Consider the following 13,641-nt stretch of genomic DNA (forward strand, 5'->3'; position numbering starts at 1 on the left):
GCTGTGACTGGAAGCTGCTGGTAGAGGGCTTAGTGTTGTTGATGCTCAGCTTGTTTCTCATGTGCGCTTGAGGATGTTGACAGAAAAGTCTGCCCCTCCCAGTGTGTGGAAACAGGGCCTTGTCTTTGGCTGGAGGAGAGCTGGGAGCTTAGGGAAGGAAAATGTTGCTGGAGAAGGGACTGAAATAACTCCTGCACACTTGGAGCTGTCCCTTGCTACCTCCTTCCTCCCTGCAACGAGCACTGCTGAGTGCCTGAGTGAGGGGGATGCTGGGCTCAATACCCTCCTCCTTTCCCAGGGCTTCTGCCGTGATGCTGGATGGATACCATGCCTCAGGGCCTGCATTTATCTTCTCTCTGGGATGCCAACGTGACAGGTACTTTCCTTGTCCATCAGTGTCAAGGGAGAAAGGATGTAGGGAGCCAGAAGGCTGCTGTCCCTCTCACTGGCTGCACTGACAACCTTGCTTCAAGCTTGGGACTGAGCTCACTTGGCATCTCCTGACCACATTTTATCATGGACTCAACCCAATTTGTTTTCAAGAAGAGGAAAGGAAGACCTGGAGAGCCAGGGATGTCTTCCTGCCTCTGGGCACTGTGAGATGCAGCACGTGTAGACTGGAATGCTGTAACTCTTCCCCTTTTACACCCCTTCCTGGGAGCTGGCAACAGAATCCAGCCCCTTGCCAAGGTTCCCCGGAGAGCCGAGCAGGGTGGAAGGCAAGAACCATACTCAGCAAAGGTCTGAGCAAGGGATCGGGCCACCTGTTTGTACCTGTTGTGGCTCCCCAGAGTTTTATGAATCCATGTATGCCCTCACCTTGTGAGGACTAGGTTTGGTTTGTGGACCAGAAACAGACCCAGATCTTGCTTGAACCAGTATGGTGATAACAGCTGACCTAGGATCTGAGGCCGTCTCCTCTTCGACTTTTGGTGGTGGTTTGAGCTAATTCCTACTGCTTCAGCCAAGGGAGTGTTGAGATGTGTGTCAGTGTTTCCTACCTGCATGGCTCTCCTCTTGCTCTCTATCCCTTCCCTCTCCCCTATGCCTGCCTGACCTGGCTCTCCCAGCCTGGCCCCTCACCCGGGGCTGCTCATGCTCCCCTTTGCCAGCGCTGTGGAGGAGCCTGGAGCTGGTCCTGAGCAGTGGAATGATTCTGGTGCTGCAGAGTATGGAATGGGTATGGGGTTTCAGGCGCTGCAGGAGATGCTGATAATTTCCCAGCTCTGCCACAGCAGAGGAGAAATCATTCCTATCTCCCTGTGCATCATTTCCCTCAGTATAAACCAGACAGTGATCCTTTTCTTGCCTCCTTGAACTGATGCCAAAGGAGAGAGGCTGGCTCCTCCTTGCTTTCCCCCCAGCACAGATAATAGTCTCTTTGGACTTGGCGTGCCTATGCCAGGGCTCTCCAATCCAGGAGACTTTAGACCCTGGCTTTCCAGGAGCGTGGCAGCAGAGGTGAGCTGCCTGTCTCAGCCTCTCCGTGCGCTCAAGGCCATGTGAGAGCTCACTCCCTGCTCCAGCCTATGCAGAAGATTTCTCTACCAGTCCTGCACCTGCAGCCTGGGAAAATGGCTCCAGTCATACTGCAGCGGGCATGGACAATTGATTATAAGCGGTCATAGATTACCTGGAGCAATGCTATTAAATTTAATACACTTCTGCACCGGCTCTTGGGGCTCAGCCTTGGGTTGTGTAACTGACATCTTGTTGCAAAGCATTTTGGGGACATTGCTTAGGGGCGTGAGGCAGAGACAGTCCGCTGCAAAAATCGAGGGAAGGTGATGAGTTTCTGTAGAGATTTATTTCCTGCCCAATAATTGCCCAGAAAAGCTGTGTAAACCTTCTCTGTTTGTGGAACAAACACTGCAAGAGTTACTGCTCTGACCTTTTTTTTTTTTTCTTTTCCACTGGACAATTGTTTGTGCCCTTGCTGTTCTGAAGCCTTGATATGCTGCTGGCAGATTTATGCCATGTTGAAACCCACTTCTTATTGCCTCAGAGTTGATTGGAAGAAAGGAGACTTGTTTGCTGACAAATAAACCCGCTGCCATGCACCCTGCATGCCAAGCTGGGGTTGAAGTTTAGAAGTCCTCTTTACCATGTCAGCTCCTTGTTCTCCTGTCACTGTGTCACTTGTGAAGGGTGAGGGACCAGCTCTGAAGAGGATCACCACTGGATTTAGGCAGGACTGAGATACCTAATGAGCAGCCAATGCTGTGATGGAGCAAGGCCACTGCTTGCTGTGGGCTTGGTGCCTCCCAAGGGAAGGGCTGTTCACTGTGCAAGTCCTGCCCTGGCTTAACGAAAGCTTGTGGCAAATCCCCCTGTGAACACTCTCACATTGATTTGGCAGCTGCTAAATTTGGGAATAAATCCACTCTCCTTGGCAGCAATAGTAAATCAGATGAGGCATGTCCAGCAAGGGTTTGGAGTCCACTGCAAAATGCACTCAGTCTGTGTGTGGTTCAGAGCTTGCCCATGCTGAAGAGGAGCTGGTGCTAAAGCTCTCTAGAACAAACCTCTGAGTTGAAATCCTGTTCTGGGTGAGATCCCAGGAGTTTGTTAGTGCTTTTGGGGTTTTCATCACTCTGCAAGGCTCCGATAGTGGTGCTAAGTGCCCCTTTTCCATCTGTATCAACCAGGGGGTTGTGTAGTAGCCAGACAGCTTGGAGAGTTTGTACAATGAAGGCCACTTAGAATCATTGATCTGCCCCTTGGATGCCACACAAGAGCAGATGCCACTTGCAAACCAAGCCTCAGCTCCTCATATGTATTAGGTGACTGGGAGGTCCATCACTACTGGGACCATTTGGAGCCTGTGTCCACATTCACCCTGCTGTAAAACTGCCCTGGCCAAGCAGAGGTGGTTCTGCCTGTAAGTTTTGTTCTTGGTAATGCAGGATTTCTGTGGTAGCTGGTAACTGTCAGCCCTCATTACAAAGTATACCATCTCGTGGGTGTGTTTCTCCTCGCGTACAAACCTGTTGGAGGCTCCTGGTGCCTCACGGAGTGTCTGGGCGGAGAATCATGCCCATATGTGTGTATATGTGTACCTACCCGTGCACTTCCTCCTGCAGGTGACAGGAGAGTGGAGGGTGTGGGTTTTAATCCGTGTGTGTGGGGGGGGCAGCCCTGCTGAGGCTGTTTGTCAGCTGGAATCCCAGCACAGGGCTCTGCGGCATCAGCCGCGGCTTCCTCTTTGCCTTCTGTCACGTTTGGAAGGAGGGAAGATGTAGCTGAGTCTTGCAATAGTAGGTCAAAACATACTGCAGCACTAAAGATCAGAGCAAAAGCTTTCTTGTACAAACACATGGTTTTATTCATCCTGTTATTTTCTTTATCAAATGCTTACTTGCCTTTACAGAGCAGCTTTGAGCCCCAGGGAAAGCAAGCGTCTTGCTGGAAGGGAAGCCAGGCTAGTGACTGGAGTGGGTGACAGTTGTGGAAAATGGGCAATCTGGAGCTTTATTCCTGATTCTGTTCTGGCTCCTGTCCTCCAAATCTCTGTGAAGATCTTAAGAAACGAGGAGCAGGGGCTGTCACCAGATGTGTATGCGACACACAGTGTGGTGGCACCCCCAGAGCACCCTGGGCACAGCAAGAAATGCCAGTCATGACTGCAGCTGTTTGTGGGTGGGTGCCAGTCTGGTTAGGGTACCTCCTGGTTAGGGGCTGGAATGAGCTCTTTTATCCAGACAAAGCTCTGCCTGGGATTCTTCAACGTCCAGACGTGCAGACAGCTTATTTTTAAGGTCTCGTTTGAAAGATGTCAGCTCCCCCTCCCTGCTCTTCCCCAGGCAGCGAGAGCAGAAAACTAAATTTATCTGCATTGGGACAGAGAGAGCTGGAGTAAACCAGCCAGGCGCTGCTCCAGATCTGCTGGGTGGAACAACTGGCACAGAGCTGTCTGTCTGTCCGAGGCAGAGATGCTCGGGTGCTGCTGATCCTGGGCTGTGACATCTACACTGCATTTTCCATTCCAGCCCCAGGCTTTCAGAATTTACTGGAAAGTTTGCCTTGTTGGGGTGGCATTTTGGCAGTCTCTGGGTTAATTTTTTTATATGTGAGGCAAAGCAGTCCCTCTGCTTTTTGAGGAGACAAGTGAGGAGCTACAATCCTTGCCTTCCTTCCCAAGACCTTGCGAGGACCCCAGGGTGGAAACGCTGCTGGAGAAGAGGTGAAGCACAGCCTACAGAAATATTTTCAATTTGAGGGTAGCTGCCTTTTTGGGGTCATTACTGATTGGTGGAAGGGAACACAGGGCAGATGTTTGGGTGTGTGCTACACGCTGCTGTGTGCCTGAGAAAGAAGAGACTCTTCAGTGCATCCCTTCCTGGGGCTATCTGGGGCATGAGCAGGTGGGGAATCAGTGGGATCAGTTTTTATTTTTCACCTCCTAAAACTGGAGCATCCTTCTCTGTCAGACTGCTGCTAATGAGTTAGTTAAACAGCATCTCCTTACTGGAAACTCTTTTCAGTCCAATTAAGATGTTGCAACATGTCAGTTGTGACAATAAAAGTGAATTAAGGCTCATTTCTCCTTTTTTACGATGTTTATTAGAAGATGGGAATGCTCGTTTAGAGGAGCTAATCATGGTTATTTATTTGTCAGTGGCACCAAGAAGCCCCTGTGCAGGCTGAAGACCCAGTGCCAGATGCTGTGTGTGCTCACAGAAGGAGTGGGAGCCAGCCCTGGAGAAGGGATTACCACGTGGGAAAAGCCCAGGTGAGGTAGGGAGACTCCCATGGCCATTTAGCTGCAGCTGCAGGACTTGCTGCTGCTTGGAGATGCTGTGAAAGCTACTGAAGTCAAAGAAGGCAAGAGGAGAATTCATCTCCCCTCTCAAGCTGTTTTGATTCCATGGCTCATCCAAGACTTAAAGCAGGCTCTTCCAGGGGATGGGCTGCTTGTCAAGGTGCTTTCCAGCACATCTAACAGGGAAAAGGAGTTATGTTATTGCCTTGAGGAACTCAGGCAGAAGGATGCAATAGAAAAGGCCTGTAGGAAGGTTCAGTGCATCAGCTTGTTTTCAAGGAGAGTTTGGTTTCTGCTTCTCAAAACCATTTAATTCCATCCTTAGCTGATAAGCTTAAAAGATCCAGCAATCAAGAGCAGAAATCCAAGGACCTGGAGGCATGGAAGGCTGAGAAGCGGGCCAGGAAGGAGAAAGCCAAACTGGTGATCTTCCCCTGCAGAGAGCCAAGAACAGAGTTGACCCTCAGTGCCTCTCCCTGTGAGGAAGACTCCGTGCCATCGCTGGAGGAAGGGGTAAGGGTCTGGCCCCCTTGCCCTGAGGTTTGGTGGGGCCCTGTGGGGAGGAGCTGCCACGAGCAGAATTTACTGAGGGTAAAGGGGAAGCATTGAGGACAGAGAGACAGATTTTCCTGCAGGTCATAGCAGTCCCTAGCTGGGATCAGTTGTCACCGAGCTGTTGGCTGCTGGGCTCTGTCCCTGCCCTGTGTTTTGGGCCTCCAGGTGCTTGTCTTTCAGCCTAAGTTCCTGCCTGGCTTGTGGGCTCCTTCATCAGGACTTTTGGCTTTGTGCTGTTGATGCTCATGAGTGTCATCCAGACTCTGGATCCATCCTGGACTCCTGCTTTGCGTAGACACGGGTTGGGGTTATGAAGGTTACTGTGTAGAGGACAGAAACTGGGGGCTTTGAAGATCACACTGGAGGTGAGAATGGAGCAAGCTGACTGGCTCCCAACTCCTTTGGCAGGATGGCCAGGCTGGGGTGAGCCAGCAGCAGCCAGCCCATGTTGGGGACTGAGACCTCCAGGCTGGGCTCCTGCTTGTGGCCACACCAGCACAACACCCTGGGGCTCTTCTGTGTCCATGAACCCGCTGTGCTGTGTCACAGTGGGCTGAATCTCTGTCTGGATCAGTGTAAAAACATCATTCTTCTTCCTTCAGTCCTGCAGCTGTCGATGTTTTGAAGTTAAGAAAACATTTAAATGATTTAAAAAAAAAAATACCCAGTCTTGGTTTATCAAGGGAACTTCTAATGAGCAGAAGGGGAGGGGGAACAGACACAGGAAGGGCAGCAGAGACTTAACAGCCTGGCAGAGCACTTGTCATCCTGACAACGCAGTAAGTTTCAAACTGGGCTCTCTCCTGACGTTTGCCTGAAGGTATATTTAACTAGTGCGGGAGATGCTGGAGCACAAGTATGCACCTTTGAGCCCAGGGAAGCCTCAGTGGGGGTTAGCCGGGTTTGGGAAGGGGGGGAGATGGGCTTCAAATGGAAAACGTGCCTCCCTCCCTCCCTGTCTGTCTGTCTGTCTGTGCGTAGCCAGACTGCAGGGCTGTGCTCGCAGCTTGGTGAGAGAGGATGCTAATGAAGCGTGAACCGGCTGCGCTCAGTGGCAGCTCCGTGTATCTGCCACCAGCCCACCTCTTCCTTTCATTCCTTCTGAATTTGCATGTTGTGTTTGACGAATGGAAATGTGGGCTTCGCTTTGAAGCGGGAGGGATGACAAATAAACAGATAGGATGGGAGCTCAAACTCTGCTTTCCCAGGGCTGGGCTGAATTGTCAGAGGATGCACAAGGCTTCTGGGAGAGATTTGCAGGCTTTGGGACTGATGGGAAACCCCAGGTTTTGCAGGTTAAAGGGGGTGCAAAGATGGGGTCTTTGAATGGCTCTGTGCTCTGCCTAGAAATCTTTTTTGTGTTTGTTTTGTTTTGGTGGTGTTTGTTTGTTTTTGGAAATTTTTTATTTTGGTTTGAGTTTGTTTGGGTTTTTGGTTTGTTTGTTTTTTTTCCAGCCCCGACTTTGAGAGCTGCTGCTCCTCTGTGTTCGGTCTGAAGCTCCCAACCCTTCTCTCCCAAGAGCTTCCAAAATGCACCTCCCACCTCCCTCAAACCCTTTTCAGCTCTCCCTGCTGCAGCAGGACCTGCTCCATCTCTCCTGTCCAGGTACCTCTGCTCTTCTTCCCCACAGCCCCTGGCACTCACCTCCCTTTTTTTATCTCAGGTTTCCCTGTTTCAGTCAGGCCTTTGCTCTCTTTCTGTCCCCATATTCTGTGCTGTGGGATTTGAGATATTGAGATATGATCTGTGTGCCCAAAAATCCCAAGATAGTGTCTACAGACCCCAGGCGTGTGTTGAATCCACATTACAGGCACTTGGGAATAGAAATCCTCCTCTTCCAAGACTCGCCAGCTACCAAAATCACAGAATTGATAATGTTGGAAAAGAGCTCTAAGATCGAGTCCAGCTGTTATCCCAGTACTGCTGTGTTCACCACTAAATCATGTCCCCAGAGTAGTCCAGGCAGCCGCAGGAGAGCAGGATGCTTTGTGTCTGGTCCTGTGTTGTGAGAAGTTTCCGTGGCAGAGCTTAAGGCTGATGCACTGATATTAGATGCTGCTGAAAAGGAATGTGAGTTTTTTTTAAATTGTTTTTATAGCGAGTGACTTTTTGGCATTTTTGAGGAGCAAACTCCCAACTAGGAGGCAGAACAAGCTGGGCATGTGAAATGGGGGTAATGCAATGAGCCAGAGCATCTGCTGCTTTGGAGGGTCTGAACTGTCCTCTTGTTGCTTTCATCACGTCCCCAGGTGTCTCATGGCACCTCACCTGCCTGCAAAGGAACATCTGGAAGGGTGCAAATGCCAATCTGTGTTTTCACTGGCCCTGCAGAACAAAGCCATTTCCAGCATCAGTTACAGCAGGAGGAGATGGAAAGAGAGTGTTAGACACTGGAGTGCCCGGGAGTCTTGCCTGGAAATAGGTGTCTGCAGCAGTATGGGAATGGGCTAAATCAGGGATGTTAGTCCATGCTCTCCCTTGCAGCTGTATGGTTTTATCTTCCTTTCTAGATTGGCTTTGAGATGTAGGAAAGTGTTGAGATCCTTCCCACAGGAGAGATTTGCTGAGGTCCTTAGCTGGTACAAATCAATCAAGCTCTAACTCACAAAGCACCCTGTGGGGACGCAACTTCGATAGGAACCTTCCCTCTGAAGTTTGATGTGATTTCCTTTTCTTCCAGCCACATATTTTCCTCTTTTCATCGCAAAAATAAAAGCTGTGAGAAAATCTGGCCAAGCCCCGGAGCTGGTCCCCACCTCCCTTGTCCCAGCCTTCGTGCCCTCCATCAGAAAACTGTGAGTCATCACCTCTTGGCTCCACTAGCTTTGTAATGTTTCTCTTTTTCTCCTCCTCATTCTCCCATCCCAGCTGGGGTGAAGAAGCGAGAAAGCAAATAGGAATAAATACCTCCAGCCATAAAAGTGAAATAAATCAATATCTCTTCTCTGAAGCCAGAGATGCTTAATAGGCAAGGATCACTGCCAGATTGTAAAAAATGTGTTTAGTGTGCGGCTGGGGCAAGTTTAACCCTTGGACATAAACAGCTGAGCAGCTTCTCACATCTCTGAATTAAATAACTTTAACTGCACAGGGCTGTGATTAATAGAGTTGCCTCTGCTTGGGATGCACCAGGTATTTGGTGCCTGAGGATTGTCTGGGAGGTTGGGAGGGAGAAGTTGTTGCCAGGTCACTTCTGCAGGCCCAGTGATGCTTTCTTTCATGAAGGCACAGCTCTATTTGTGGGTAAGGGAGCTCCTGGGCAATGGGCTGAGCTGGTGGGATTTCAGCTGCCTTTCTCAGGAATTAAGGACTCTTTTATCTCTCCATACTGCCTTTCTGTGGTGGGAAAGCAGAGGAGTAAAGCTCAAATGAGGTAGTGATAGGATATGAGGGAATGGCATGAACATGTGCTAGGGGAGGTCTAGGTTGGGCATTAGGAAAAGGTTCTTCACCCAGAGGGAGCTTGGGTACTGGAACAGGCTCCACAAGGAAGTGATCAGAGCACCAAGCTTAACAGGGGGGAAGTGTTAGTCCCGCTGTTAGTCCAGCTGGTTTGGTGAGACCACCTCAGGAATAACGGGGGTACTCTGGCCAATCTTTCTCAAGACCAATGAAGTCAAACGAGAACAGGGTATAAAGAGCCCTGCTCAGAAATTCAGAGGCGTGAACATCCCATCACACAGAGTGTGGCTTCACAAAATCAAGGCTGAGAGGTGATGCACTTCAGGAGAAGAACTATTTAGAGATGTTGGCACCAGGACAGCTATTTATGGGCTGTCCATGAGCTTGGGAGATTGGTGACAAGCCAGAAGGTACAGATCCCTTCCAGCAGTCATGGAACAGGGAAGCACTGGGACTGATTTAAAGTGAAGTTGAGCAGGAGTGACTATTTGATATAACTGCAGCACTGCTCAGAGGCTGGATGCAGGGATGTGGGGTTTCTCACTGGTCTTATTTACCATAATCTGTGTGCCTTTTGTTGGGGCTCGGAGCCCAAAGATAGCCAAGGTATTTCAGAAGAGTATTAGGGTCAGTTTTCCACAAAGCCTTCTTGCACCTCTATAAGCCATTTGTTCTCCTGGCACAGTCTCACACTCACTTAAGTGAGTGCTGCCTGGCACACACATGTTCTCCTGAACTACAGCAGAAGCCTTTTGCTGTGGAGACCCACATGATGGAAATTCACTTGGTATTCAGGGGCTGGGGACATCTGGCACAACTCTCAAAACCAACTTGTTTCCATGCAGAAGGAAGGCAGGTTGAACTGGGAAAGGTGATCCTGGAAACACTTGTGTTTGTTTTGATTTTTTTTTTTTCACAAGTAGAGGAAATTCCATCTCTTGCTAACATAGCCTCTGCTTGCCACAGGTTTGGGAGTTATTAAAGTAGCAGTGGAACAGGCAATTCCAAATGGACCCACTTTTGCTGTTCTCCCATGGAGAGTATTGCCCTTAGTTGGGACAGAACAAACATGTTGAGGTTGTGGTTCACATAAAGTGGGCAGGATTTGCTCCATCACTTGTGCCAGGCATTCTTTATGGGCAGGAGGGGAGAAACCTGGGTCTTAGGCCAAAAAAAGAGCTTTTACTGACTCTTGATATGTTGCCTCCACCTTGCTCTGTGGTCTGTCGGTGGCTCCTACTCCTCTCTGCCAGATTGCAATTTGGACCTGGAAGTCCCTGTAGTTAGAGCAAGGGGGTGTCAGTGGTAGTTCTCCACACCTTAATCCACTTTAAATAATTAAGGCTGGGAAAGGCTTTTCTTATCAAGTCTAACCATTAACCCAGCACTGCAACTTCTTGTTCTCAGTCTCTTGATCCCCTCAAACAGGAAGAAAGGAGGGACAGCATTGCCTGAGTGAGGTCTGTAAGAGTCCACTGCCTCCAGGATTCCAGTGTTTTGGGTGAGGTGTTGTCCTGTGGGCACCAAACATCTGCGTGGCTTTGCGTGTGTCACTCCTTCCTTGCCCCCTCCTCCACCTCCAAACGTGGGAGAAAATCCTCTTGTCGGTGCCTGCAGAGCTGTCTGTGAGAGCCCAGCCACAGAAGAGCTGGTGGATTGCTTTTCTGCCCAAGGCAATCAAAGTGCTCCTGGTGGGATAATCAATCTCCCCAAGAGCTCCCCCAGCCTGAGGCGACCGCCCTGACTTTATGGAGTGTGGAGCATCTCCCCTGCAGTGGCCACGAGTCCCCCTTCCAGGCAGCAGCTCACCCGTGGGATGGGGAACGTCTGTGTGTGTGTTTAAAGGTCGTAAAACGCTCTGAGGAGGAAAGCTCTGGCCGTTCCACGTGCCGACGGGAGAGCTCCTGGCACTCCAGCTTCCTTGGCATAAAATCGCAGCAGGGAGTAAATCCTGGAGAAATAAAGCTGGTGGAATTAGCCCAGAACCTTGTGCAGGAGGTGGGAAGTGTTTTCACAGTGTTTCCTCCTCTCTTGTGGGTACTGAATCATTGTGGGTGATTTTTCATCTTGGCGCAGGTCAAACTAGCTGAGGCTTCTTGTTGGTTGATCCCAATGAGGGAGAGAGGCCCCTCTTTGATGGTCTGACAGTACCACATTCTTCTTTTGTTTCCCAAAATGGTGAGAAAAGAACCTAGCAGTGGTTTTTTGGGGTGTCCTTTTGCTTCCTCTCTGGAGTTTCTGAGGCTGTGCCCGAAGGCAGGTGGGGTTTGGGGGAAGGATGTTCCCCAGTGTCAGCCAGCACTGGGCTGGGTAGGCTCTGCCTTGCTGGCTCCCCCAGGGCAGGAGCCATCACCCAGGCTGGGATTTCTCCCGAGGGTGGGAAGTAGCTGCCAGGCCAGATCTGGTATGGGGGAAGGGAAAGACTTGGTTTCTTTGAGTATCTGCGGGTGGATTAAGTGGAGCGTTCCTTGTTAGCTAATTGAAACAGTCAAAATGTCAAATGAGGCATTTCAATAATAGTGATGTTTAGGAGCTTTACGTTTTTATTTCTGTCCCTCTCTCCTTTGTATTGTGCCTTCAAGACATGGGGACCTAAGTCTCTGCCTTTACAGAAACCCTCTTAAAGAGGGGCTTCAGGGTGATGGGGCAAGGACTGAAGCCGTTTTAATCCCCTCCAATTCCAACATTATTGTGTTTCAGCAAATATTTTGCAAAAGGATTTTCAGGCTGAACTTCAAACAGGCAAATGCCTCACTCCAGTGACTCGGGGAGCTTTGCAAATTTAGAAAAGAAAATGAAGATTGTTTTAGCTGACATTTAAACCTCTTCTCTTTTCCCAGCCTGTCAGGAAACTTCATACACTTCTGGTCAGACACTCTTTCCCTGAAGAAGAAAAGGATATTTATAGCCAGGTAGGACCATAAAGGGGAAATCTCCAGGCTGCAGCACCTGTCAGAGGAGGTTACTTATGGCCCCAGTAGCAACAGCCAACCTGGAACCCACTACAGGGAAGCAAAAAGGGGATGGTCTAGGCCTTGGCCCCACAGGAGGGTTCTAGCCCAAGTAATTTGGGCTAATTCCTTGAGGGTGAAGGCAGGCTTGGCTGGAGTGTGGTATTTTCTAGGCAAATGTTTTCCTTATGGCTCAATGTGTTTTGTGCCCTTCTGAATCTTGGGGAGTGTTGATACAGAGAGACCTTGAAGTGTGGACCATTCCTGGGACTTGGAGAGGTAGGGAAGGGGTTAACTAGAGATGCCAAACCCAAAGAAAACCAGTTTATCCCACAGAGAGGCTGTGGCTTCCTTACCCTGGCTGGTTAGGAGTTCCTGAGGAGCTGATGGAGCACCTGGCTGCAGGTCCTGATTCCTCCTTGCTCGCTCTCAGCCAGAGCTGAAGCTGGGCCAGCGACGCCAAGCAGTGAGCAGCTGTCTGAGCTGTGTTCGGAGCAGTTTTCTCCCAGGGATTAGAGTGATTGGGGTTTCTTAAGGTAAAGACAGCGTGCAAAGAAAAAGCAGCGTGTCTGGGGACAGCAGAGCTCATCTGCAACCTGCTCTTAACCGCAGCTTGTTCTACACAAAGAGTTTTTGTTGGCACGTCACCTCTGATCCAGCCACCGGTCCAGAAGGATGGGAGCTCGCCATGTGGGGCTGGAGGGTGGGGTTGGGGTTGTTTTTTGTGGCTGATGGGACTGCACAGGAGGTTTTGGCACAAGCATTTCTGCAACCCGAGCCCTGGGGCTTGCTCTGAGGCCCCAGGTAGGACACTGAGGGTATTTTGATGTAGCACAATGTAGCTGGATGAATGTTGGTGTCAGGCTGTTATTTCTGTGTGGTGTTGGCTCATTGGACTATAGTGTGGAAATCTCTGATTAACTTAAACTAGACCTGGGAACATCTCCCATGGTGGAGGTCCCTCGCTTCTCTTTTTGGCCAGTATGGGCTGATCTTTTTCTGTGTTTTCCTGTATCTCCCTAGATTTTAAGGGAAAGGAATGCAGGTGCAGTGCCCTGAGAGGGAACCATGACGTGGTCTGGCCAAGAAGGGTATGGGGACCCATTCTCTGTTGAATGCAGGTGTAGATACCACAAAGAGCTGTGTGAGATGCTGCAGGCACGCTTTTCTTCTAGGAAAGCCACCTGGGGTGAAGGAATAACAAAACTCCTCTCACAGACCATGTCTCATGGAGGTGAGACCCAGAGGGATCTTCCCTGGAGATCACAGGCTGATGTTGCTCCTCTGGGCTGTGTAGAAGTGGGAGAGCCCAGGACACTGTGCAGGATTATGGTCTGGGGGACATCAGGTTTGCACTGTTGGCTCTGCTTCCGTGTCCCTTCCGATCCCACTGCAGTCCCAGAGCTGAGCTGCTCAGGTTTTCATGATCCCAGAAAGGAAAGAAACAAATCTCTTAAACACTGAGCTCTCTACTGGGGTTTTCCTGCCTTCTGCCCACCCTGGTGGATGTTAACAAGCTAGTAGATCTAGACCTGCTGTGCCTTGATAGAAAGATTTATTTTTAGAGCCTTGATATTTAAAATGATCTGTTATAATTTCATGCTTAAATAACACTAAATAATGTTCCCTGTTTGCACAGTGTAATTGGAAGAGGTGAATAAACCAAACAAACCAGCTATGACTGAGCTTCCTTAGTATTTTCAGCGTGAAACAAAGAGTAAAAAACAAGGCCTTGGCCAATTTAACACTTTTGGGGTATTTTCAAGTTGGCATTTCACTTTTTCATTTTCACAGGCCAAGAAACACGAGAGTTCTAAAGAGCCAGTGGCTTCTTGCCAAAGAAAACTCAGTTGATCTTAGATTGGAAAAAAAAAAAATGAAAAAAAATTAGAAGTGAACTTATTGTTTGTTTTTTAGGAACTGGCAGGGCTAATGACTCTGGAGGTGCCATGGGATTTTCTGCGAGCGCA

The sequence above is a fragment of the Lepidothrix coronata genome, unplaced genomic scaffold, assembly GCF_001604755.1.
Source record: "Lepidothrix coronata isolate B3197 unplaced genomic scaffold, Lepidothrix_coronata-1.0 Scaffold52, whole genome shotgun sequence".
Lineage (NCBI taxonomy): Eukaryota > Metazoa > Chordata > Aves > Passeriformes > Pipridae > Lepidothrix > Lepidothrix coronata.